The sequence below is a fragment of the Trachemys scripta genome, chromosome 9 (assembly GCF_013100865.1).
Source record: "Trachemys scripta elegans isolate TJP31775 chromosome 9, CAS_Tse_1.0, whole genome shotgun sequence".
NCBI lineage: Eukaryota > Metazoa > Chordata > Testudines > Emydidae > Trachemys > Trachemys scripta.
In genome coordinates this window covers 7,876,120-7,900,501 of record NC_048306.1, presented here as the reverse complement: position 1 = coordinate 7,900,501, position 24,382 = coordinate 7,876,120, and the positions used below count along the sequence as shown (strand labels likewise).

At 42.2% G+C, this 24,382-nt stretch overlaps 1 long non-coding RNA gene across 6 annotated transcripts in view; it reads right to left on the bottom strand.

The window, feature by feature from the left end:
- The window catches only part of LOC117883229, a 117,525-nt gene extending 94,177 nt beyond the window's left edge, over positions 1–23,348 (bottom strand). For 5 of the 6 annotated variants that reach the window (XR_004647216.1, XR_004647212.1, XR_004647214.1 and 2 more), the window contains exon 1: positions 23,218–23,348. This is a non-coding gene — a long non-coding RNA (uncharacterized LOC117883229). The remainder of the gene's footprint in view (positions 1–23,217) is intronic. The other variant, XR_004647213.1, reaches the window with a different exon arrangement.
- Between the last annotated feature and the right edge of the window lie 1,034 nt (positions 23,349–24,382).

The window sequence follows — 24,382 nt, the reverse complement described above, 5'->3', positions numbered from 1 at the left end:
ACTGCACTTCATCTGGTTGATTTCAGACTAAATCTTTAATTTGTCAATAAAAATAAAAAAAATAGAGCGAGATATACCTATCTCATAGAACTGAAAGGTCATTGGGTCCAGCCCCCTGCCTTCACTAGCAGGACCAAGTACAGATTTTGCCCCAGATCCCTAAGTGGCCCCCTCAAGGATTGAACTCACAACCCTGGGTTTAGCTGGTTAATGCTCAAACCACTGATGTATCCCTCCCCCTGATTGTTTTGAATTCTAATCCTGTCCTCCAAAGAACTTGCAAGCCCCTTGCCCCCAGCACCACTTCCAGGTTGGTGTCAGTTGCCAATTTGATAAGCATATTCATGTCTCTGCGTTTGTTTTCTTCAAATACTATAGCAAATAGGCTTTTCTAGCATAAAAAATTGCAAAAAACCAATACTGTATACTTGAATATTCTTGAATTGCAATTGAGAAGGTTACACCCAAATACGCAGTTCTTACTGTTGTTGTTTAATTATAAGTCTTCCAAACAGAGAACAGAAAAATGTATCATGTGACCGGGTTAAGTGACCAACAATGTGTGAAGTTCATTCCTTAACAGTCAAAATGAGTTGTTTGTGAATGGCTAGCAATTACTGGCGGTGGAGGAAAAAACCCTGCAAATAATTCTGAATAATGAATAAATCAGATAATGCTGAATTGATCAGGACACAGGAGAATGAAACGGAGAAAGGGATGGATTTTAAAGGAGAAGGCACAACTTTTAACTTTAATAAGGGGGTTAAATCCTGCCTCCCTCACAATAATCTGGGTCTAGCATGGTATAAAGTAGTCTCCAAGCCAAATATTGAGTTCTGGTCATCTTCAGCCTAACCCCTAGGATTAAGCCCACTTTCACCCTCCCCCAGAAGGTGATAAGAAAGTACCTTGGCCTGTAATAGGACCCACCAGTTATCTCCTGGGTCTCCTGTCCTTATCCTTATTAACCTAAAACTGGGCCTTCAGGATGTTGTGGGGAAGGCAAAAGAATCCATTGGACACTTTGCCAATCTTGCCCTGGGAGACAAATTCTTTCCTGATCCCCAACACTGACGAGCAGTCAGACTCACAGGATTTGAAAACAGTTCACAGGGAGCCTCCATTGCAGGGCATTGGCTGCTGCACACCATGAAGGATTCATGTATGAAAAGCAGAGGGTGCAAGAGATCATCAGCTCTGTTCCTCTTCCCCACCTCCCCCAGCCCAGCCAAATGGCAACAGGGAGAGATCAGGTAATCTCTCCTCCTTCCCTTTCTGCTCTGAATCCAGACATGATTTCCACATGCACAGGGGGCCTCAAAACTAGCCAAATCTGTCCCTCCCTTCTCCATCTCCTCTCAGGAACTCCCAGGTTACATTTCCCCTGCCAATCTGATCAGACATCCCAGGCACTGAGAGGGGGGCAGAGGTGTGAAAAAGATGCAAAACGAATGGAGAATATTATTCATAGAAAATTGTTTGCCCAGCTCTTATATGAAGCACTGAAAATGTACTTGAGGCAGCTTTGCGATTTTGTAGTCGACCTTATAATTACCTATTTATTTCATCTTAAAATGATACCAAATTATGGATTTCACACTGAAATGATTCCTGAATGTCATGATGCTATATACAACCAGGGGAGGTGGGGAATGTTAAATTTACTACTTGCCTCATTGCACAAAGAACATTTTGATTGCTTATTTATTGAGTTCTAACGATTTTTTTATATACAATGCAGTCAGGCCATGGACTTAAGTGACCTGTAACATGTCCGTTCTTTTCTGACCAATAATATTGGAGGTTCATGTTGCTTTTTATGTTCCTATGGGTCAAATTCTGAAGCCCTTATCAGAGCAACACCTCCACTGAAATCTGTGGGAGCAACATATTTGCAACTGAGAGAATGATCTGACCCCAGAAGAATGACTGAGAGACAGTAAAATGAACCAAGCCTGGACATTTAAAGCCTGTGAGAAACAGCCAAAAGTTTTCCCTGTTGGGGAAGTCTCTTTTCACCAGAGACTTGAGGACGGGTTTAATGGGGTCCATAACCTTGGTTTGATCTACATTAAGAAATGTGTCCATTGGAGCAGAGTTGTGCTTGGTGTATGAGGATGCTTTCTTAGTGGAAACCTAGGAGATTGCATTGATTTTCTAGTGAGAGATTACAGCGTTCCCTCGAGTTAAAGTTAATTCTGTGGGATGCTGTTTATCTGTTTAAGCAACATTGACATGGACCATTTTTCAATATGAGAAGATTTAGATACCTATTTGTGACCACTGTCAGAAAGGATTCCTGCCTCATTGGACTGAGAACAAGCTGGGAAAGCATGCACCCTGTGAGAATTGCCTGCCGTTAGTAAAGCAGTATATTTTTCAGTTGTTGTCACAGTGTGTCACTCTTCAAAAGATTCCCCAGAGAACCCGCGCTATCTAACTGACGAAGCATAGGTGAGCTTTGTGACAATGCGTCCAGGAGTCTTATAGAAGGTTTTTCCAATCCAGTTTTTGCCAGTGATTTCCAATGCCACATCTATTTCCACTGAGACAAAAGTCTTCTGATAGTCCTCAAGAGTGTCACGCAAAATGGCTTGTATCTGTCAATCTTCTCCGGAGTAGGCGTCACTTCCCCCCATGCCGCTCCAAGAGTCCCCTTAAGACTCACATTCCTCTTAAAGCCTCTGCATGGCAGACATCAGACAGCAAGAAGCTTAAATAGCACTAAGGGGAGCTACATGCCAGCAATAAGTGAAGAGTGTAGCCCAAACATTTTTCCAGGGCTTAAATTCAGGGGTTACAGTAAGAGGTGCAGAGGTGGGAGAGGGAAATTCACATCCCCTCTCCGTCCCCCCCAAAGTTCTCCCCCTCTCAGGAAAGCTTTTCACTGCTGCCCCTTTCCCTTTTCCTTGGGGGAGCTCCCCTTCATCTCAGCCTGGTGAAGTGGCCCTTGACAATCTGGAAGCGGGAGCAGGTCGAAGAGCTAATGCCTGACTGGGGAGTTCACAGACTTTCAGTCTTTTCCTTCTGTGGTGGGACAGCAATCACAGTTGATGGAAAAAGCACCAGTTCCTGAGCTCCTCTTCTCTGAGGGAAGGTCTGTCACTTGGACAGCTTCCCGGCCCCTATATAGGGAGACAAGAACAGGGACAATCTCTGCTGCCTGTCCTCCTTTATGGAAGCAGACAGGAAGGAGGATGGTAGTAACTCCCACAAGCCCTCTCTGGGGAAAAGGGTAAACACAGAAGTGGCATGAAGATTCTCTTTTTTAAAGGTCCTGATCTATCTCTGGGTTTATCCAGATGCCCGTTACTGTAGTATCTAGATACCGTCCATGGAAACACAATAGCAATAGGGAAATCCCTAGTGGACTTTATGGAGACTCTGGCACTTCTCCCTTTTGAGGAAAAAAAAACCCCACCAAACCCGTTGGGGGTGGGGAGTTGTTTGGGGTTTATTAGGCGGACGGGGATGTCAATCTTTTTAAACACGTGAAGATTCTCGATCATATTCTCTTTCTGGGTAGCACCCGGGATGTGCCCCGCCCAGCCCTAACATTTACACACACACCCCTTCATTTGGCTGGCTGTGAATCCTCTAGATTCACTTCTTCCTTCACCTGCATTCTCGTCCGCTTGCTGCATCCCATCACTACAGGAAAATGCTTCATTACTGAAGTGTGACGATCAAGACTGGGGCCTCCCCCATTGCCTACTGATGTCAATGTAAAGGCTCCCATTGACCTCAATGGACATTGTGTAATTCTCTGCCACACGTCAATCGCAGCAACAAGGGCTGTGCTCAGTGTGCCGGGGTCTGTTATAAAATAAAACAATGGCACAAGCCCCATTATTATTTCTGGCTCTCAGAAATTAAATAAAACCTCCCTGGGCACCTTTGCAGGCATCCCCTCCTCCAACTCACAAACACTTAGAAGTCTTCTGGGAACATGGAAGATCTTTTGATTAAGGGGGAAAGGGAAAAGCAGTCAAACCCATATGTATATTTGCATATAATAAACTGTGCAAACAAAACAACACCTCAGAAGTTTGGCCAACCACTCCCTATCTCAAATAATAAATGTCTGACTGATAGAGGTCTAGAATCTTCTTTCACCACAAACCCCACCCATGGGTCAAGTCAGCCTCAGGGGTAGCCTGCTCCAGTCCTGACAGAACTGGTACACCAAGTCCCACTCTAATTAACACCTACCCCTTTCATGAGTACAGTACTGATAATAAACAATCATCACATTTACACACTACGACTCACCCTGCGGCACCTCCTGCTGGTCATCCAGGGAATTAGCTCGCCAGCCTCTGGACCTCCCTCTGCAGGCTGGTGCCCTCGCTGCCCGCTGGCCCCGTGTCCCTCCTGAACCCCAGTGCCCCTTTCCCTTGGGCGCTGCCCCTTGGCAATACCCCTTCAGCTCTCTGGGTCTCCCCTTCCAGGGGAACCCCCCCCAACCCCTTATCCCCACCTCGCCTCAGTCTTGGGCTACTGCCAGTCACCATCTAGCCCCCGCTCACTGGGGCAGACTGCAGTGTAAAAACCACTCATCATAGGCAAGGGAGGTTTGGACCTGCTGCCTGTACCTAGCCTTGGGCTGCCCTCTGCAACCCTAGTACCCTTCTGGCTTTTGTCAAGGCCTGCAGCCTGGGGCTTTCCAGGCCAGAGATCCCCAGCTCCTCTGGTCGTTCCCCAGCCCTGCTACACTCCAGGTACCTTGCTCAGCTCCCAGCAGTCAGGCCTATCTCTCTCAAAGGCTAGAGAGAGACTCTGTCGCTCCAGCCTAGCAGCCCCTTTATAGGGCCAGCTGCAGCCTGATTGGGGCGTGGCCCCAGTTGAGGCTGCTTCCCCAATCAGGTTAGGCTTTTTGCCCAGGGGCAGCCCTTTCCCCCTGGGCTGTTTTAACCCCTTCAGGGCCGGAGCGGGTGACCACCCCACTACACACACCAACATGTAAACAAATTCCAACCAACTAAAAAAACTCAGTAGATGGAATTATGGAAAAACAACATCATAATGTATCTAAATTAAGCTGCTCGGAACAGGCATTTATAATTCAACAGAGGGAGCAGAGAGCTCTATTCCTCTAGGTCTTCCAGACAGTGGGTTAACCGTTGGATCTGGGCATTGGTGCACTCCCACTTATCTTGATCTACTTTAATTGCTGGCCAAACTACGAATCTGTAACAGTCAAGTGAATATAAAATATATTGCAATGCACTGATCCGTCCTGTTATAGAGAGTATAGGAGGGGGAATGTTACAGAATATGTTAGTAGCATAAGTGCACTTGATTTTTAAATGCAAAATGTAAATCTGTCCTTTACTTCCCTCATTGATATTGCAATTGAAAGAGTCTGCTACCTGAGTGGCTATGGTGGGTGATGTTATAAATAAATGAGTTACAATACTACCTGCAAATACAACAGGACAGGTTCAGAATGGAAATCGCTAACTTGAAGCCCCTTTGGCTTGGTGCCATTTTAACCTTAACTTTGATTCCATTTGTTTATGTAAACTGGAACTTTAACATGATCCTCAAGTTTTTCAAATGTAATTCCCTTTCACAACTTGGGCACTACACACAGTAGGCGTCCATTAACAATGCAGCAGCTTCAACAGACTAGTTCCAACGTCAGCAGATGATTGTCAAACAGCTTCAGCAACCTACAGACTCTTTGGGAAAAGGGAGGCAAGTTGTGCAACGGAAATCTCTAGCTAATCTCTATAAAAATCAATGGATTTTCTCTCAGGAAAATCACTAAATTGTTAAGCAGAGAACGACACCTATTACATTGAAACAGGGCACAAAACTGACTTTTTAGACAAGTGTATTTTTCACATTAAAGACAGTGCAAATATTTTGCATCATGGGTTGCTCCCCCCCATTGTTTTGGGTTTAATTGAAATTAGACCCTTTTGTCCCTTTTATTACTAAGAAAACGACTGCAGACACTGGTGGATTATTGTCTTCTAATTAGCTGCAATGCCACAAGAGTATAAATGCTGGTAGCTATTATAGACCTAGTTCAGAGTGAATTCAAACCCAGTTTGGGTGCTTTAATAATTAATCATCTTAATTGTACTGCTACTTGCAAGTTACAGTTACAACATGTAAAGGACCTGAGAGCCGTAAGTGATACAAAATAAATAAGGTGTAATGAATCTTTTAAACTTTAAAGGTTTTTCAAAGTGTAATGAGTCTTTGGTGTTAGCCAAGATTATAGTTTGGAGAAGTAAGAGGAACATTGACCTTCGCTTGCTGAACCTTCTACACCAGGGGTCGGCAACATTCGGCACGCAGCTCACCAGGGTAAGCACCGTGGCGGGCTGGGCCAGTTTTATTTATCTGCTGACGCGGCAGGTTAGGCCGGGCCAATGGGGGCGGCGAGAAGCCGCGGCCAGCACATCGCTCACCCATGATGCTTCTCACCGCCCCCATTGGCCCGGGACAGTGAACCGCGGCCAGTGGGGGTCGCAATCGGCCGAACCTGCCGCGTCAGCAGATAAATAAAACTGGCCCAGCCCGTCAGGGTGCTTACCCTGGCGAGCCGCGTGCCAAGCGTTGCTGACCTCTTATTTAAGTGAATACTGTGCAATGTACACAGAAAATTATTTTTCTTTTCATGAATGTAAGTATTTGCACCTAAGGCCTGAATCTTGCATTATATATTATCCAATCAGGGAACAGATATCTATTGTCCAATCAAACCAAATACTATACCACCTATTGTCTAATCAAAATAGCTCAAATTTTATGACTATCAGATGCTGAAAGTGATATTTGTAGAAAACACCAATCGCACATATCAATTTACTGAAACTGTTTTGAGCTTACAAACAGGTTAAAACGGAATCATAATGTGTAAAGTTCCAAAATGACTGGCTAATTCTAGCTAACTGGCTTTTCAAATGAGGTACAAATGACGAGATACTTTATCTTCTCTAATACAATTCACAGGTGAAAACATGTTCACATTAAATCTACACTGAATAATGTACAACACTAAACACCTTCATGAAGATTTTGATCTACACATGGATGATTCAGACCAGAAAAAGTACTATGTTTAACCAGTATAGACTCTGATGCAAATAATTCACCTAGCTCCATATTTATTACTACTTGTGATCCTGTTTCAATCAAACAAGAACATAAGAATGACCATATTGGATCAGACCAATGGTCCATCTAGCCCATCTATCCTGTCTTTCAACAGTGGCCAGTGCCAAACATGTTAGAGGGAATGAACAGAACAGGGTAATTATTAGATATTAGGGCTGTCAAGCAATTAAAAAAATTAATCACAATTAATTGTGAGATCACACTGTTAAACAATAATAGAATACCATTTATTTAAGTATATTGGATGTTTTCTACATTTTCAAATATATAGATTTCAATTACAACACAGAACACAAAGTGTAAGGTGCTCACTTTATAGTTATTTTTGATTACAAATATTTGTGCTGGAAAAAAACAAAAGAATTCACCTAATACAAGTACTGTAATACGATCTCTTTATCATGAAAGTTGAACTTACAAATGTAGAATTATGTACAAGAAGCCAGCAGCATTATCTCCTGCAAAAGTGCCATGTTCTCATTTTCAGGTTAATTGTAAATAAGAAGCGGGCAGCATTATGTCCCATAAATGTAAACAAACGTATTTGTCTTAGTGATTGGCTGAACAAGAACTAGGACTGAGTGGAGTTATAGGCTCTAAAGTTTTACATTGTTTTGTTTTTGAGGGTAGTTACATAACAAAAAAAAATCTATGTTTGTAAGTTGCTATTTCATTTGTTTATCATTTTTACAGTGGAAATATTTGTAATAAAAATATAAAGTGAACACCGTACACTTTGTATTCTGTGTTGTAATAGAAATCAATTTATTTGGAAATGTAGAAAAACATCCAAAACATTTAATAAATTTCAATTGGTATTCTATTGCTTAACAAGAACAGGAGTCCTTGTAGCACCTTAGAGACTAACAAATTTATTTGAGCATAAGCTTTCATGGGCTATAGCCCACTTCATCAGATGCATAGAATGGAACATATAATAAGAATATATATGTACATACAGAGAAGATGCCATATCAGCTCTAAGAGGCTAATTAATTAAGATGACCTATTATCAGCATCTTCTCTGTATGTATATATACTTTTATTATATGTTTCATAATGTGCATCCGATGAAGCGGGCTGTAGCCCACGAAAGCTTATGCTCCAATAAATTTGTTAGTCTCTAAGGTGCCACAAGTACTCCTGTTCTTTTTATGGATACAGACTAACACGGCTGCTACTCTGAAACCTATTGCTTAACAGTGCGATTAAAACTGTGATTAATCACAATTATTTTTTTTAGTTAATTGCGTGAATTAACTGTAATTAATCAACAACCCTATTAGATATTCCATCCCCTGTCATCCAGTTCCAGCATCTGGCAGTCAGAGGCTTAGCCATCTTGGCTAATAGCCATTGATGGACGTATTCTCCATGCATTTTCTAATTATTTTTTAAACCCAGTTATTATTTTGGCCTTCACAATATCCCCTGGCAATGAGCTCCACAGGTTGACTGGGTGTTGTGTGAAGATGTACTTCCTTTTGTTTGTTTTATACCTGCTGCCCATTCATTTAATCAGGTGACCTTTGGATTCCAGTAGGAGTCAGTATTGTTGATACTGCAACTACATGATTGTACATAAGAACACAACAACAGCCATACTGGGTTTGACCAAAGGTCCACCTAGTCCAGTATCATGTCTTTCCAAAGTGGCCAATGCCAGGTGCCCCGGAGGGAGTGAACAGAACAGGTAATCATCAGGTGATCCATACCCTGTTGCCCATTCCTAGCTTCTGGCAAACAGAGGTTAGGGACACCATTCCTGCCTATCCTGGCTAATAGCCATTGATGAACCTATCCTCCATGAATTTATCTAGTTTTTTTTAACCCTGTTATAGTCTTAGCCTTCACACCATCCTCTGCCAAGGAGTTCCACAGATTGACTGTGCGTTGTGTGAAAAAATACTTTCTTTTGTTTGTTTTAAACCTGCTGCCTATTGTAGGTGATGCATATTTATATTAAATTTGGATCCAGATATATTCATATAGGGAACATTGACAATTGAAAAAGAACTATAAGCATTATTTATCTCTCATGGATTAAGTATTGATTGAAGATATGCCAAGGTTGGTGGATGATTGTTAAAGAATTTGATGAAATGTAAACCACTCTACGTCCTGTAGAAAAAAATCTCTATATACTGCATTATAATAGCTGTTATATCTATAGGGAAATGGGATAGTGGCTAGTCTCACCAAGCAATTGATGCAACTCTTTCTAAATTATCCTTACAACTAACAAAGTACTTGCAATACAGGGGGGGAGGGCAGGAGGAGGAGAGACTTAAAAGTGAACCTGAAAATATTTTTTGAACAAACTGTTTTGTAAGATTATGAGATGAATGCTTCAAATAGATAAAGTTAGAAGGGCATTGAGCACATACAGAATTTTAAATGTACCTTTCATTTCATTTTCAGGTTCCTCAAAGAAAGTTTGGGAAAAGATGTTTAATGCAACAAAACAGTGGGAGGGGGGTGGAGGAGGGAACGAAACAACTATGAGTGAATATAAACAGAATATTAAAAAGGCTACACTAAAAAACAAGACTAAGAGTCAGTCAGTTCAAATATTATTAGCATCAGTTGCCTCTTCTCCTTCAAATTTGCTGAAAGCTAAACTCTAGTTGGCTCTGATCTGTGCTGGAGTTGCACATTAACACCAGTACTGGGAATTCATCATGTGGGTTCTGGAACAGCCCTGTAATTAACAGGTACTGGGTACAATTCTTCTGACACAAGAAGTGTGGATCTTCCCTATAATGTTACTATGTAAAAATATTGCTTTCTCACTCCTTTGCTTTTATGTATACACATTCAAAGCCAATGACGTTAGTGATTGCTGCTCCTTTTTCTCTTGTAAGTAACGTCGGCCATAAAAATGGAAACACTTTCTGATGAAAAATTTCATGATTTTTAACAGTTTTATTTGTTTTTTCTTCATCCCAAATCAGGCCAAAAGTTAAGCATGTGGCATTTTTCACAGGAAGGGATTTCCAGAAAAAATCTGTTTCAGGAAAACGGAAATTAAATGTTTTGCTTATTGGCTGCCTGCCTGGAAGGCTTTTGACAGTTACACTTGTTTTTTGAGGGGTGGGGTCTGAAAGTGAAACTGGCAAGATCCTGCATGGTGGGCAGCCATTATTTCGATTTTCCCAATGGAAAATCATTTTTTGGCCTTTTCAGGAAATCATTCAGACAGAAAATTCCCAACCAGCTCTACTTGTTAGCACTGCAGAATCAACATAGTACGTGGGAGAACAAGCTGGATTCCGTTCCTTCTTTTCCATTTCTTTTTTACTAGTTTCCAATCCTTCAGATCTGTCCAAACCCACTGAAGGCAAATGAACTACACAGGTGTCACCAAGGAAACCAGATGAAGAAGATGGGAATGCACAGTTTTGTCCAGCAGAATGATTATTACTGGTGCTATGTGAGAAAGAAAGACAAGAACAAATGAATGAACCCAGGTTGACCTTCAGAAATCAAGCATCATTACTGAGGCTGGTGATAAGAAAAAAAATCATTATCCTCTGTTAACTGACCGTATTTGATATCAGAATCACTGAGGAGCAATATGCAAACTTCTCCACAATGCCTCACAATGTGCAGGCACTCTATACAATATAGAATATACAATATACAATACGTGTCACGATAGACTCCACTCTGCTTAGGATACCACTTGGTACTCTGAACTGGGAGATCCACAACTGTATGAACACAAAGACTGACTGAATTAGCTTCTGACCTCTAGAGCTGGTCCTTCCATTTCGGGGTGAAAACTAGACATGTGCAAACAGATGAGGTATGTGCTGTAACCTGCCCCAAATCAGGTTAGGGTTGGGTTTAACAGGTTTATGATGCTAAGGCCAAGTCTCTAAGCTGTTTGTAGAGTCTAGGCGGGTGTTCACAGAAGAGCTCAGTGAAAGTGCCCCAGCAACAAATGTTTTGTCTCAATCAGGCACTAAGTCTTCTGGACAAGATGGGGGATGTGACACTCTTGACAAGCTGAGCAAGTACACCTCCTTCACCTCCTTCCCCACATTGGGGCCAGCCCTTCTGGCCTGTGTGGAGAGATGATATTGTTGCCTTTTATGGCTCAGATAGTTACCCAGTATTAGGGGTCTTGCTATATTGTTTTGACTCGGAGGAGAAATTGATGATATGAGCCAGGTATTTCGTGGGTGCCATCCTGTTTATTTACAAAGAATGTACACAAAGTCCTGTTTCCCTGACCACAGCAGAAATAAACAACAGCAGGCCATTTCCTTGCTCAGAAGTCCAAACCTGCCTTTCTTATAAGTACTGTGCCCCAAAAGAAGCTCTGTCTCCTGGCTTCCTCCCAGCTCCACACCCATCTCTGCTTCTTTTGTCTTCTGTTCGCTTCCAAGATCTAACACACAGACACACACAGCTGTGACCAACCAGTCTTCTTGCTCCATCATTTACAATTAATCCCAAGGAAACCCCTCAGCCCACACAGTTTAGCTTGTGATTGGCCTGGCCATGTTTCCAGCTCTCACTACATATAAGGGCATTTAATTGCTCCTTCCATTTAGCCTGCATGAAGAGTGGTTAACACACTGGTCAACTTTAACAATGTCTGAAGACAATACCATGGAACAGTGGCACCGCCCACTCCCTCCCACGACCTACCCACTTTGGGGAATCTGTTGCTGCTTCTGGTGCTAGAGACTCATGTGGATCTTGCATTCCTTGAGTACAGGTAATAAGATGGAGTCTTCCCCTGAAAAGTGCATGGGAGGGAGACGCTTTGGACATCCAAGTAAGACCAGTCACAATATAGTGCTTAGTGATTTTCAATACATGTTTTTAAAATTCCCTCATAAAATAATAGATTCATGGAATTATACAAGATTAGGGTTGGAAGACACTTCAGGAGGTCATCTAGTCCAACCCTCTGCTCAAAGCAGGACCAATTCCAAACTAAATCATCCCAGCCAGGGCTTTGTCAAGACTGACCTTAAAAACCTCTAAGGAAGGAGATTCCACCACCTCCCTAGGTAACCCATTCCAGTGCTTCACCACCCTCCTAGTAAAACAGATTTTCCTATATCCAACCTAGACCTCCCCCACTGCAACTTGAGACCATTGCTTCTTGTTTTGTCATCTGCCACCACTGAGAACAGCCTAGCTCCATCCTCTTTGGATCCCCCCTTCAGGTAGCTGAAGACTGCTATCAAATCCCCCCTCACTCTTCTCTTCTGCAGACTAAATAACCCCAGTTCCCTCAGCTTCTCCTCGTAAGTCATGTGCCCCAGCCCCCTAAACATTTTTGTTGCCCTCCACTGGACTCTCTCCAATTTGTTCACATCCTTTCTGTAGTTGGCGCCCAAAACCGGAGGCAATACTCCAGATGTGGCCTCACCAGTGCCAAATACAGGGGAATAATCACTTCACTCGATCTGCTGGCAATGATCCTACTAATGCAGCCCAATATGCCATTAGCCTTCTTGGCAACAGTGGCATACTGTTGACTCATATCCAGCATCTCGCTCACTGTAATCCCCAGGTCCTTTTCTGCAGAACTGCTGCTTAGCCAGTCAGTCCCCAGCCTGTACAGTGCATGGGATTCTTCCATCCTAAGTGCAGGACTCTGCACTTGGCCTTGTTGAACCTCATCAGATTTCTTTTGACCCAATCCTCCAATTTGTCTAGGTCACTCTGGCCCCTATCCCTACCCTCCAGCTTAGCTACCTCTCCCCGCAGCTTAGTGTCATCTGCGAACTTGCTTAGGGTGCAATCTATCCCATCATCTAAATAATTAATGAAGATGTTGAACAAAACCGGCCCCAGAACCGACCCCTGGGACACTCCACTTGATACCAGCTGCCAACTAGACATCGAGCTCTTGATTACTACCCATTGAGCCAGACGATCTAGCCAGCTTTCTATCCACCTTATAGTCCATTCATCCAATCCATACTTCTTTAACTTGCTGGCAAGAATACTGTGGGAGACTGTATCAAAAGCTTTGCTAAAGTCAAGGTATATCACGTCCACTGCTTTCCCCATATCCACAGAGCCAGTTATCTCATCATAGAAGGCAATTAGGTTGGTCAGGCATGACTTGCTCTTGGTGAATCCATGTTGACTGTTCCTAATCATGTTCCTCTCCTCCAAGTGCTTCAAAATGGATTCCTTGAGGACCTGCTCCATGATCTTGCCAGGGACTGAGGTGAGGCTGACCAGTCTGAACTTCCCAGGATTCTCCTTTTTCCCTTTTTAAAAGATGGGCACTATATTTGCCTTTTTCCAATTGTCCAGGACCTCCCCCGATTACCACGAGTTTTCAAAGATAATGGCTCTACAATCACATCAGCCAACTCCCTCAGCACCCTCGGATGCATTGCATTCGGCCCCATGGACTTGTGCATGTCCAGCTTTTCTAAATAGTCCTTAACCTGTTCTTTCACCACTGAGGGCTGCTCACCTCCTCCCCATACAGTGCAACAGTCTGTGAGCTGACCTTGTCTGTGAAGATGGAGGCAAAAAAAGCATTGAGTACTTCAGCTTTTTCCACATCATCTGTCACTAGGTTGCCTCCCCCATTCAGTAAGGGTCCCACACTTTCCCTGACCTCCTTCTTGTTGCTAACATACCTGAAGAAACCCTTCTTGTTACCCTTCACATCCCTTGCTAGCTGCAACTCCAATTGTGCTTTGGCCTTCTTGATTACACCCTTGCATGCTTGAGCAATTATTTTTATACCCCTCCCTAGTCATCTGTCCAAGTTTTCACTTCTTGTAAGCTTTCTTTTTGTGTTTAAGCCCACCAAAGATTTCTTTGTTAAGCCAAGCTCGTCTCCTGCCATATTTGCTATTCTTTCTGCACATCGGGATGGTTTGTTCCTGCATCTCAATAAGGCTTCTTTAAAATACAGCCAGCTCTCCTGGACTCCTTTCCCTCTCATATTTGCCTCTCAGTGGCTCCTGCCCATCAGTTCCCTGAGGGAGTCAAAGTCTACTGTTCTGAAGTCCAGGGTCCGTATTCTGCTTCTCTCCTTTCTTCCTTTTGTCAGGATCTTGAAATCGACCATCTCAAGGTCACTGCTACCCAGGTTGCCACCCATTTCTACTTCCCCTACCAATTCTTCCCTGTTTGTGAGCAGCAGGTCAAGAGGAGCCCAACCCCTAGTTGGTTCCTCCAGCACTTGCAACAGGAAGTCGTCCCCAACACTCTCCAAAAACTTCCTGGATTGTCTATGCACAGCTGTATTGCTCTCCCAGCAGATCCCACACCAATTAATCTTTAATGCAGGCCCATTTAGTCAGATTCCCATCTGGTGTAAATTGACATAGGAAGACATTGTATGTTGGTTTATAGCAGCCGGTTGTCTGGCCCATTGACTCTAATGGGAGTACTCATAGAAGTAAGGGAGGCAGGAACAGACTTTGGAATATATTTTTCATCTCTTTCTTACCCCATCCTCCTGTGTCGTATACTCTGTATTTACTCTAAGAAGAGCTATTATTCTCTGTTGCCATCAGAAACCAGCAGATAAATCAAAATGCCTTGACCTTGCAGACTCACTTTTCCTCATGCATAGACTCACAAAATGTGCTTCATTCCAGTCTGGTTTCTTTCAACATGAATCATTCCATTAATGCACACGGAGCTGCTCCAGACTTTGCAACACCTTTATCAGCCACCCAGTTGCACAGACGTTTGAGTCCCTGACTTTTCCCTTTAACATTTCTTAGGCAAACTAACAAAATAAAAATAACCCTGCTGGTATTCTGAAGAGCAGCTAAGCGTAGGCCAAGAACAAAGCAATTCTACTTGAAAAGCTGTGCACAATCCTCTTGTGCTTACTGATTTCTACAGACTGTCATATCCTGTTGATGATAAAAAGAGACTCTTTTTCCCAGACATAAAAATTATGCAGACCAAATATAATGGACATCCTTTATCTGATGGTTTATTATATCTCTAATCTAATTAGAACTGACTGTGGTAATAAGAAAGCATGCATCTGTTAATGTCTATAGATCTATTATGGATAATTTACTATATTGTAAAATCTGAAGAATGTTTACATGATTGTTCATTTGATTTGAGATAGTGGATTTGGATTCTGTCATTTAAATGTCCTTAGAAACAGCTTAAACTAAGGGATTCTCTCTCAAAAAATGTCCACCTTTGCAGTATAATTTGACTCTCGCTACTTTTATGAATATTGTTGATCCATACCATACTTACCTTTTGTAATGCTGTGCAGGAGGGACCCTATACTGCCAAATCACTTGATCTGCAACGTGCCTGAGATTTCAGCCCCAAGCCTCTATTGAAAAGAGATCACCATGTCTGCTGAATTTTCCTGAGGGACTGAGTTTTTATAATGTGGACAAATACCCATTCAGACCATGAAGAATCTTCAAACTCATGTTCATTTGTAAGTAAAGATGAACCCAGTTCTCTGGAGTTTACAGAACTGGACCAAAACAAAAAGCTTTTTAATGTGTCAATTAGCAATACAAGTTTGACCCGGTGATTATCTCTAGCTGCACTTGGGAAGCATTAAGCTCATTAGGACACCCTCTTACCATAGCATATAGGTGTCTGTTACATACATCAAGGGTCCTTCAAAAGAAAAGGAAATTGGTTTTCCTTTTCTCCTGTGTAGTTTCAAGCTGCTTATTTACAGGCAGGTGGATCTAGTTTGTTTACTCCAGGAGCACTTTTATCAGATTTATTCTCCCACAATCTGGTTAGGGGAATATCCTGACAGAGATGAGTCTCACACCTGATCTGCATTCTTCAAGATGTAACCGCAGCATGATCTCTGCTGCAGGTGGATTCCATAGCTGAAGGTTCTCCATAGAAAATATCCCACCGCATTAATTTCAAAGTCATACCTTAAACATGCTCAGAAAGGGCCTAGGATGTGGTAAGAAGAAAAGTGTTGCTGGAGTTGGGTAGCCACAACCTTTCAATGGTACTACCCAAGGAGGGGAGATCAGAGACAGAATGGCAGTGGATGAGGTTGTTGACATGGAATGATATTGTTTTGACCCTGGCTGGATCATTGCACATGTTAGGCTAACTAGGAACATGCCTTTTTTGAGGGAAACATTGTTCATCTCTATCGCTAATGATTTATGTATTCTGCGCTGGCTTTCATAAGTCACAAGGAACATTGGTCCGATCCTTCCCTCTCATCTCTGCGACACTCATCCTGGGCCAGGCACTTCCATTCTTCCCACTCCTCAGGGCCCTGGAATAAATGCCAGGATCAGGCCCTAAATCATTAAGCCCATGCTATGGAGCAATGAGGTCACCTCAAATATGATTTATTTCAAAGAATTTATTATTTTCATAGCCTTACCACTTATGGTACAAGGAGATGATCTCCTCTGGAAGCATTCATTTCCTCAAGTCTTGCCATATGTGCCTACAGGATGCTTCTTTGTATTGCTAATGAAGCTAAACAACACCTTGAAGCAAATCTGGATGAGTGTGTAAATTAGGAAGTTCCTAGCAGCACTTTGGGTGACAGCTTACTCCCAAACACCAAGAATAACATGTACTCAGATGAAGACATCGGATTGAATTACAAAAATGGGCAACTTGGAGATTCATGTGAAACAAACTAATCTCTGTATCTCTCCCCCGGTTCCTTCCCCCAGTTCTCCATTCATTAGCACAAATCCTGAGCAATCCAATTCCTATAAAAATTCCAGTCAAGTGATAAATACTCTAGCATCTATATCAGGGGTCGGCAACGTTCGGCACGCGGCTCGCCAGGGTAAGCACCCTGGCGGGCCGGGCCAGTTTTATTTACCTGCTGACACGGTAGGTTTGGCCGATCGCGCCCCCACTGGCGGTGGTTTGCCGTCCCGGGCCAATGGGGGCGGCGAGAAGTGGCGCGGGCGAGCAATGTGCTGGCCCTGGCGAGCCGCGTGCCGAACGTTGCCGACCCCTGATCTATATAAAAATCTGTGTTACTTGGGTTTCCCCTCCTGTCAAGCATGTGTGTGTGTGTGTGTGTGTGCGTGCGTGCACGCGCCTTCAAATGCAATGCTTCTGAAAGGTACTGGATTGNCATGGAAGCAGAGGCAGTGGTGGTACAGGTGAGCTGCTCAGAGTACAAACCTGCCTGCACCCCATGGGTATAGACTTGGGGCGGTTAGCCCAGGCTGTTAATTACAACTGCCTCTGCTTCCGTGGCTACGCTACCATTTTCAGTGTACAAGGTCAATGACAGCTAATGTGAGTATGTATACAGGAGCTGGGAATCATACCACTAGCTCCAAGTGTAGACCTAGCCATGGGAATTAATGTGTAGGTACTAATCAACGTAAGTCACTGTGGTAGAATCTAGTCAATTTTTACAACCTGATGGCTGATTTTAAATGCTTTGGAATCATGATTTGCATCTCTTACCGTTGGATCATTTTTCTGTCATTGATCCCCGTCCATAGATTAGGTAAATGTTAACACAAAAAGGCACTGCATCAACTTTTCAGTGACATGTGACCTAATGGGTCTTGGAAACCACTTTCAGTAAAATGCGGACTACAAAAGTGTACTCTGTGATGGTGTGCAGTTCAATCAATGGCAGGCAGTCGTTTATTTTTGTAGCAGCGGTTTATGGAAAGTGAAATAAAGGCAACCGCATTTTGTTTATGAAAACCTCACTTATTTTTAAGAATAACCTAAAAATGAGGTAGAAAAAAAATCCACAACTGACAGCATGTCTACACTGGAGGTTGAGGTGTAATTTCCAGCTCAGACCTGAAAAAGAGCTCTGCATAGCTGAAAAGCTTGTCTCTTTCACCAACAGAAGTTGGTCCAATAAAAGACATTCTCAAACCCACATTGCCTCTCTAATATCCTGGGATCAGCCTGGCTACAACTGTGCAAACAGCTCAGGTAGACATACCTGCACTAGCTCTGATCGAGCTGTTGTGCTAAAAACAGCAGTGCCAGAACACACTAGCTGCCCGGAGTAGGTATCTAGGTTTTCAGATGGGATCATACGTGGGCACTAGTCCCTCCCACCTTTGTGCACCACCACAGGTAAAATTCTATTTTTAGTGCACTAACTTGACCAGAGTTAGCAAAGATATGTCTGCCCAAGCTGGAAGTTATACCTCTATCTCCAATGTAGATATAACCAAAGTTCATTACAGAATATAATATAGTTGTTCCCTTCATCCAAATATTTAATTTGGTCTTAAAACATCCAGGTTCTATTAATTCAAGTGGCTACTTTTTTAAATAAGAACTTGATTTTATAAATCCCATATTTATGAATACCCTTTTAATCCAAATGGACTATCAATGTGAATTAATCAACTCTCATCCTCCTCTTCAGCTCTAGAAAAAGGTTATTGAACTTTTCCCTCAATTCACTGTTCCTCAGATAAACACGGTTTCTGGGGTTACACCTGAGAGCTTCAGAAAACTGGGATTCTTCTATTTTATTTGTGTGTAGCCCAAAAGTGCAGTTTACATTCAGATGGGGAGTACAGCATATAAAACAAAATAGTGTTCCTGAGTTGTTGAAATCTAGAACCATATTTGGGTCAGGTCTGAAAACACATTGGAAGGTGCTACCAGAATTGGTCCACCACCACCATATTGATGATCTTCCCCAGGAAGGATAGATTAGTGATAGGGCAATGTCTGGTGAAGTCATTAGCTCCGAGAGAGATGATTTCTTGAGGTTTGGATGGACCATCATGTGCTTTAGGATAGCTAGTGGGTTCAGTCCCTAAGAGAAGTGTTGCTAAGTCTGAAAGTAGTGAACCTGGGCTTTCCTCACGTGCGTTAGCCCAGTCAGGGATTGGACAAGACTTCCATTGTCTTTAGAGTGAAGTTTATGGATGGATGATGCCTAAAACGAACAATTAAAATTTTCCAAAGGAAATGAGAAGATCTGAAAGATCAATTGCCTACTACTCTCATGAATGTTCTATATACTTATTGTAAATTCTAATTGATTCTTAACAATAGAGAGCTATACAGTTGTCAACACCGAATCTTTCTAACAAAGATGCTTCAGTTCACAGTCGAATTATGAAAGCTCACGGAACACAAAAGTAAATAATTTGCTATGGCTTTAACCTCACTGGGAAACATAAAGAAGTTATTATGCATTCCACTGAATAAGTAGAAGTATAATTGATGATGGTATCGCTTATATTAGCATTGGGAATGAGACGCCATAAAAATGCTGACAACTGCACCATCAAGTTACAGTTGTTAAAAATAAATATATATATTTTCAGTAACTTTTTCTCTTTGCATGTAGCTATTTTGTAACACACATTTTATGTGAACATAAATTTTATCTCCTGTGCCATATGTTTTCATTTAACCTCATTAATATATTATTTAAGGAAAGAAAATATCAGTAGGGAAAATTAAAATCTAGAAATTAGTGTTAAAACGATTAAGTGTAGGCAGCACTAACATGTAAATTGATATCACCAGTGTTTTGGAATATATGATTGAAAGAAATGTGGTACTTTTCTCTTTCCCACTTGTGTCCTCATAGCCCTACATGGCAGGATTAAAATCGCCTGGTATTTCTTGAGCATCGTATGTTTATATATCCTAAAGGAGCCATCTCTCTAGTCTCTACTGTATGTCTATATAAGAAGAAAACAAGTCACACTTGTAGGAATGACTTGTGAAATGAACCGTGATCCATCTAGTTGGTTGGAGGAGGCAGAAAGGGTCACACACCAGAGGCTGATTTATACTATTTAAGTCTGGTTGGACTTGAAGGAAAAATAGAGGGCAGCGATAACAGAGGAACCAGCGAGCAATGAAGGTGGGAGACAGGAAAGAAATGAGGTTAAGGAGCATTTGGGCACCAGCCAAGAACAAGAAGAGAGGAAAGACAGCATAAGGAGCAGTGGGAAATCAGGTTTAATGATATCTCACTCCCCAACAAAAGAGCTATTAACAGAGGTGAATGCAGAAAGACTGGCCCTAGTATCTGTAACAGAATTCTCTGTATCATAGAAAGATGGTAGCACAAAGCAGGGATGGATGGCTCAAACTGTTCAAGATGTTTAAAAGAATCTCGGCTCTATGAGCTAAGATGTGAAAAAATTATCTAAGTTATATTCATTAAATTTAGCTAGGATAAGGATACCATATAGAGATCCAACAAGGGTCTTTCAGGGAGGCATTGACAATGAGAAGGCATGCTGTATTTGTCTCTGTCATTCACTTTGGGTGTCATTGGCAATACTAGGCAACTATTTTAACAGAGACAGTGAAATCCGGGCCCTATGGACACCAAGGGGAGTTTTGCCATTGACTTCAATAGGGCCTGGATTTCACCCAGACCATTAACAAATACACCTCTACCCCGATATAACACGACCTGATATAACACGAATTTGGATATAACATGGTAAAGCAGGGCTCCAGGGGGTGGGGCTGCACACTCCAGTAGATCAAACCAAGTTTGATATAATGCGGTTTCACCAGTAACGCGGTAAGATTTTTTGGCTCCCAAGGACAGTGTTATATCAGGGTAGAGGTGTACATATCAGGTCCTAAGGGAGTGCTTTGCAACATAAAGAAAAAAAAATTATCCTTCGCATGTCCTATACTGAGAGTCAGCGTTAATTAGAGAATCCAGAGGCTAACTAGGCATAATCCTGTGAGTTTATGAGCATTCAAGGACCTGAAGTAAAGTAGTTTTTGCAGGAGAGCAATTTTTTATTTAAGGAAATTTCTGGGAACTGCATTGAATCAATTCTGCAATCCCAACCCATCGGGGTAGTTTAATCATGGAAGTGGTTACTAGGATTGCAGGACCAACCATAGAGTATTAAGTAGGCTGCAAGTTCACAACCTTACTATATATCTGAATACAAGATTCTTTTCCCATTGGTTTGACTTGCCAGAAGACATACCCATGATTTTGGTTTGAAAGTCTACTGTAGCCTAAAACGAAACCCATTCAGTTCAATGGAATGATTACTACCAACCTCAACAGGCTATGGATTGGGCCCCTGGTGAGGGGATAACATTGCCTGTAGCATGATTTCCTGCTGAGTGTGGAGTGTAGGATTAACCACTGGTACAGGACTCCTAGAGATGTCATCTGGTTTGGGAACATAAGAAAAGGCATATGACATACATATGACAGACAGTATTGCTGTCAACCCTTGTGATTTGGGAATATTATTCCTGTAGGAATTTAAAGGTCTCTTTTCATCATCAAGGTCCATAAAATCTGTGTTTAACAGACTCTGTAATTATAAGATGCAAGAGATTCTGGAAAAATTTATTGTAAACATATTTTAAATGTATTGTAACATGAAGCTGCAGCATTTGTTTAGAAAAAGACAGCGTCATCAGATGTTTTTAATTGAGGGGGAAAGGAAAATTGTGGCTGCTTGCCAGTGTTAAATTGCTTGTTGCCACTGTGAAGATATCTGAGAAATGTCTTTAGCACATTGCATTTGGGTTGCAGCTGAAAGGTCTTGGAGTTCTTTTAGTTGCTTAAGAAATATACACCCATAGTTGGAATACAGAATCAATAAATTGGCTTTTCAAGTGAGATATACAGTAGTATTACAGATGCTTAGAGAATATATTGCATAACTGTGGTTGCATTTAAAACATACCAACTTCACTTTAAAATATTTATAAAATATCTACTTTAAATGAAAAGCATGCAGAATACATATACATCCTTGTTCAAGATCTGTTGAAATTAATAATAATTATTTTTTTATTACCTATTCTATCATCAGCAGGCTAATATTGTCCTTGTCAATTTCACTTAGTTTTATTGCAGCAGAGCAGTTCAGAATTGGCCTCCATTTTGGGACAGGCCATTCTAAAGAAGCCCATTGAATTTCTCTCACTCCTGGGCATACATTCTTTGTTCTGTCCCTTTAATACACATCTGAATATATTAGAGACTGACATGGAATTTCAACATGATTTAATACTAATTCTTCAAATTCATTGACATACACCCTTGTCATAAAAACCCTACAATCTATGGGTTACATTGCAACTTGGACTACACCTACTGTCCAAGGGACTAAAGTTCTTCTCCCTTTGGACCCAAAACCATAGGAATAAAGCTGGGCAAATAACGGATTTTTTAGTTTGCTGGCAATTCTGAAAAAGTGGGAAAAAATTGTTGTGTGTTGAATTTTGACAACTTTTTAGCAAATCAAAAAATCTGAGAATTTCACTTCCGGGAAATGAAAAATTTCATTCAACCCAAATTAAAACGTTTCATTTCTATTTCTAGTATTTAGTGCTTTTGAAATGTTTTAAAGAATAGGATGGAAGTTTTGAAACATTCATTGTGAACTGAAAATTTTAAATACTTTTGTTTCAAAAATGCCTGTTTTGACTTCTTTGTAATTTTGGTTTCCTCTTCCTCAATCCCCATCAATTTAGTGAAACCAACACACAAATGGTTCAGTGTCACCATAGCTTCATTTTTCAGCAGAAAAAATGTTTCAGCCCAAACATTTTGCCCAGCTCTACATAGGAATAAGTGTGGTTATTTCCGGTTTACTCTCTCCCTAGAGAAAGTGGGTGGGGTGCCACTGGGGATGGGACAGGAAATGAGGGGAGACTTGACTCTACCCCTGAATGCTGGAGTAACAGAGCAATTGGGGCATAGGTAGTAAGTATAGGCCATCTGTAAAAACTGTCATATATAGATAGCGCTGGTAGAACTCCCTATCTTAGCTGGACATTCCCCGTGTGCTTTAAGCCTCCAGAGTTTCAACATAGTCCAAGTGCTAAGGTAGCACTTGGGTTCTCTAGGCACACTCTTGGGTTGTGGATCATCTGTCTGGAACCCTTTGAGAGCTGAGATCCCCCACAGTCTAACTGCCTATCCCCTGGGAGCAATGCTGACCCCTCAGATTCCCCTGTCTTAAACATACCCTCTACCAGAATTTCAGCCATGTGAGTGCTCTGGTTTAACAGTTTCCCTCTTCAGGGGTATGCAACAGTGAAAGTCAACAGACCCAGAGACTTTGCCCAGGATTCTAAAGTAACATCACTTTACTCAGCAGAAGAGGTACACAGTTCTAGGTAAGATAACAAACATACCTATAGGCAGTTTCCTTACCACTTTGTAGAGTTCTTTGGGCATAAATCAGAGATCTCTAAGAAGCCCAGGATTCTCCCCAACTGTGGGCTTTTTCCACATGGCTTCTCATCCAGAACATGAAATCTCTGGCCCTTTCTCCTTCTCACTAAACTGGCTGCTGAGACACTCTTTTATAATCTCCAGCCCCCTTGGTCAGGTGACTGCCTGATCAGCCTCAACGAGTCATTACTGGCTCCTACGAGGTGCCTTAGTTGCCAGATAACCTCTGCCCTGGTAAACCAGTTCTGCTGCATAGAAACCAGCTATTGTCTAAGGGGCTTCTATCTGAATAGAGAACTAACGAGGTTTAGCGATCCTCTATTGCTAGCCCTCTTCTATTAGCTCTTGAAATTCCAGTCCTACACAGAGTAAAAGGACAACTAGACAAACAAGCTGTGCCTTCCAAATGGAGTTTGCAGCTTGATAATGATGCATACAGAGTTCATGATTTCATACAGAACTCATAAGCTGTACACAGACAGATTTCCCAATTGTCACAACTACCCATTGGGAGCAAGGAGGAATTGTGACTCAGAATGCACTAGCCCCCCCGGGGCTATTCCTGAGGTGGTACAGTTTACACGAAACCACTTGTTTATGGCTTTGAGAAAACTCTATTGGATTTCTACAGAATGCAAACACAGAAACACATACACAAGGACATATGCATAATTTTCATCCAAGTGGGTTAGATGCTCCAGTTAGTTTTGGTTTCTGTGATGGTGGAAAGGAACAGAAGGTCACTGGATGTCCTCTGCAGGGGATTCCTTAGTGTGGGGGACTCCCTAGCTAGTATAGAGCCAGTATAGCATTTCACCAATCCCCGGCTGGCAGACGGCTCCCTGGGGAGCGGCGAGAAGATGGGGGGTTGGCATGGATTAGAGCATCACTAAAGCTACTCTAATCCAGGGGGGCTGGAACAATTTGTATAGTGGAGATGCTGAGAGCCATTGAACCAAACTGTAAACCCCGAATATAATGGAAACCACTTCAAACCAGCGGGTGCTGCACCCTCCTCCCCCCCCCCCACTGCTTGCTCCAGAACCTGTGCTCTGGTCTGTGCCAAAACGGGTGTTAAACCAGACGCAGAATCAGACTTCATTATCAGCTGTGTCCAGTGGGTAC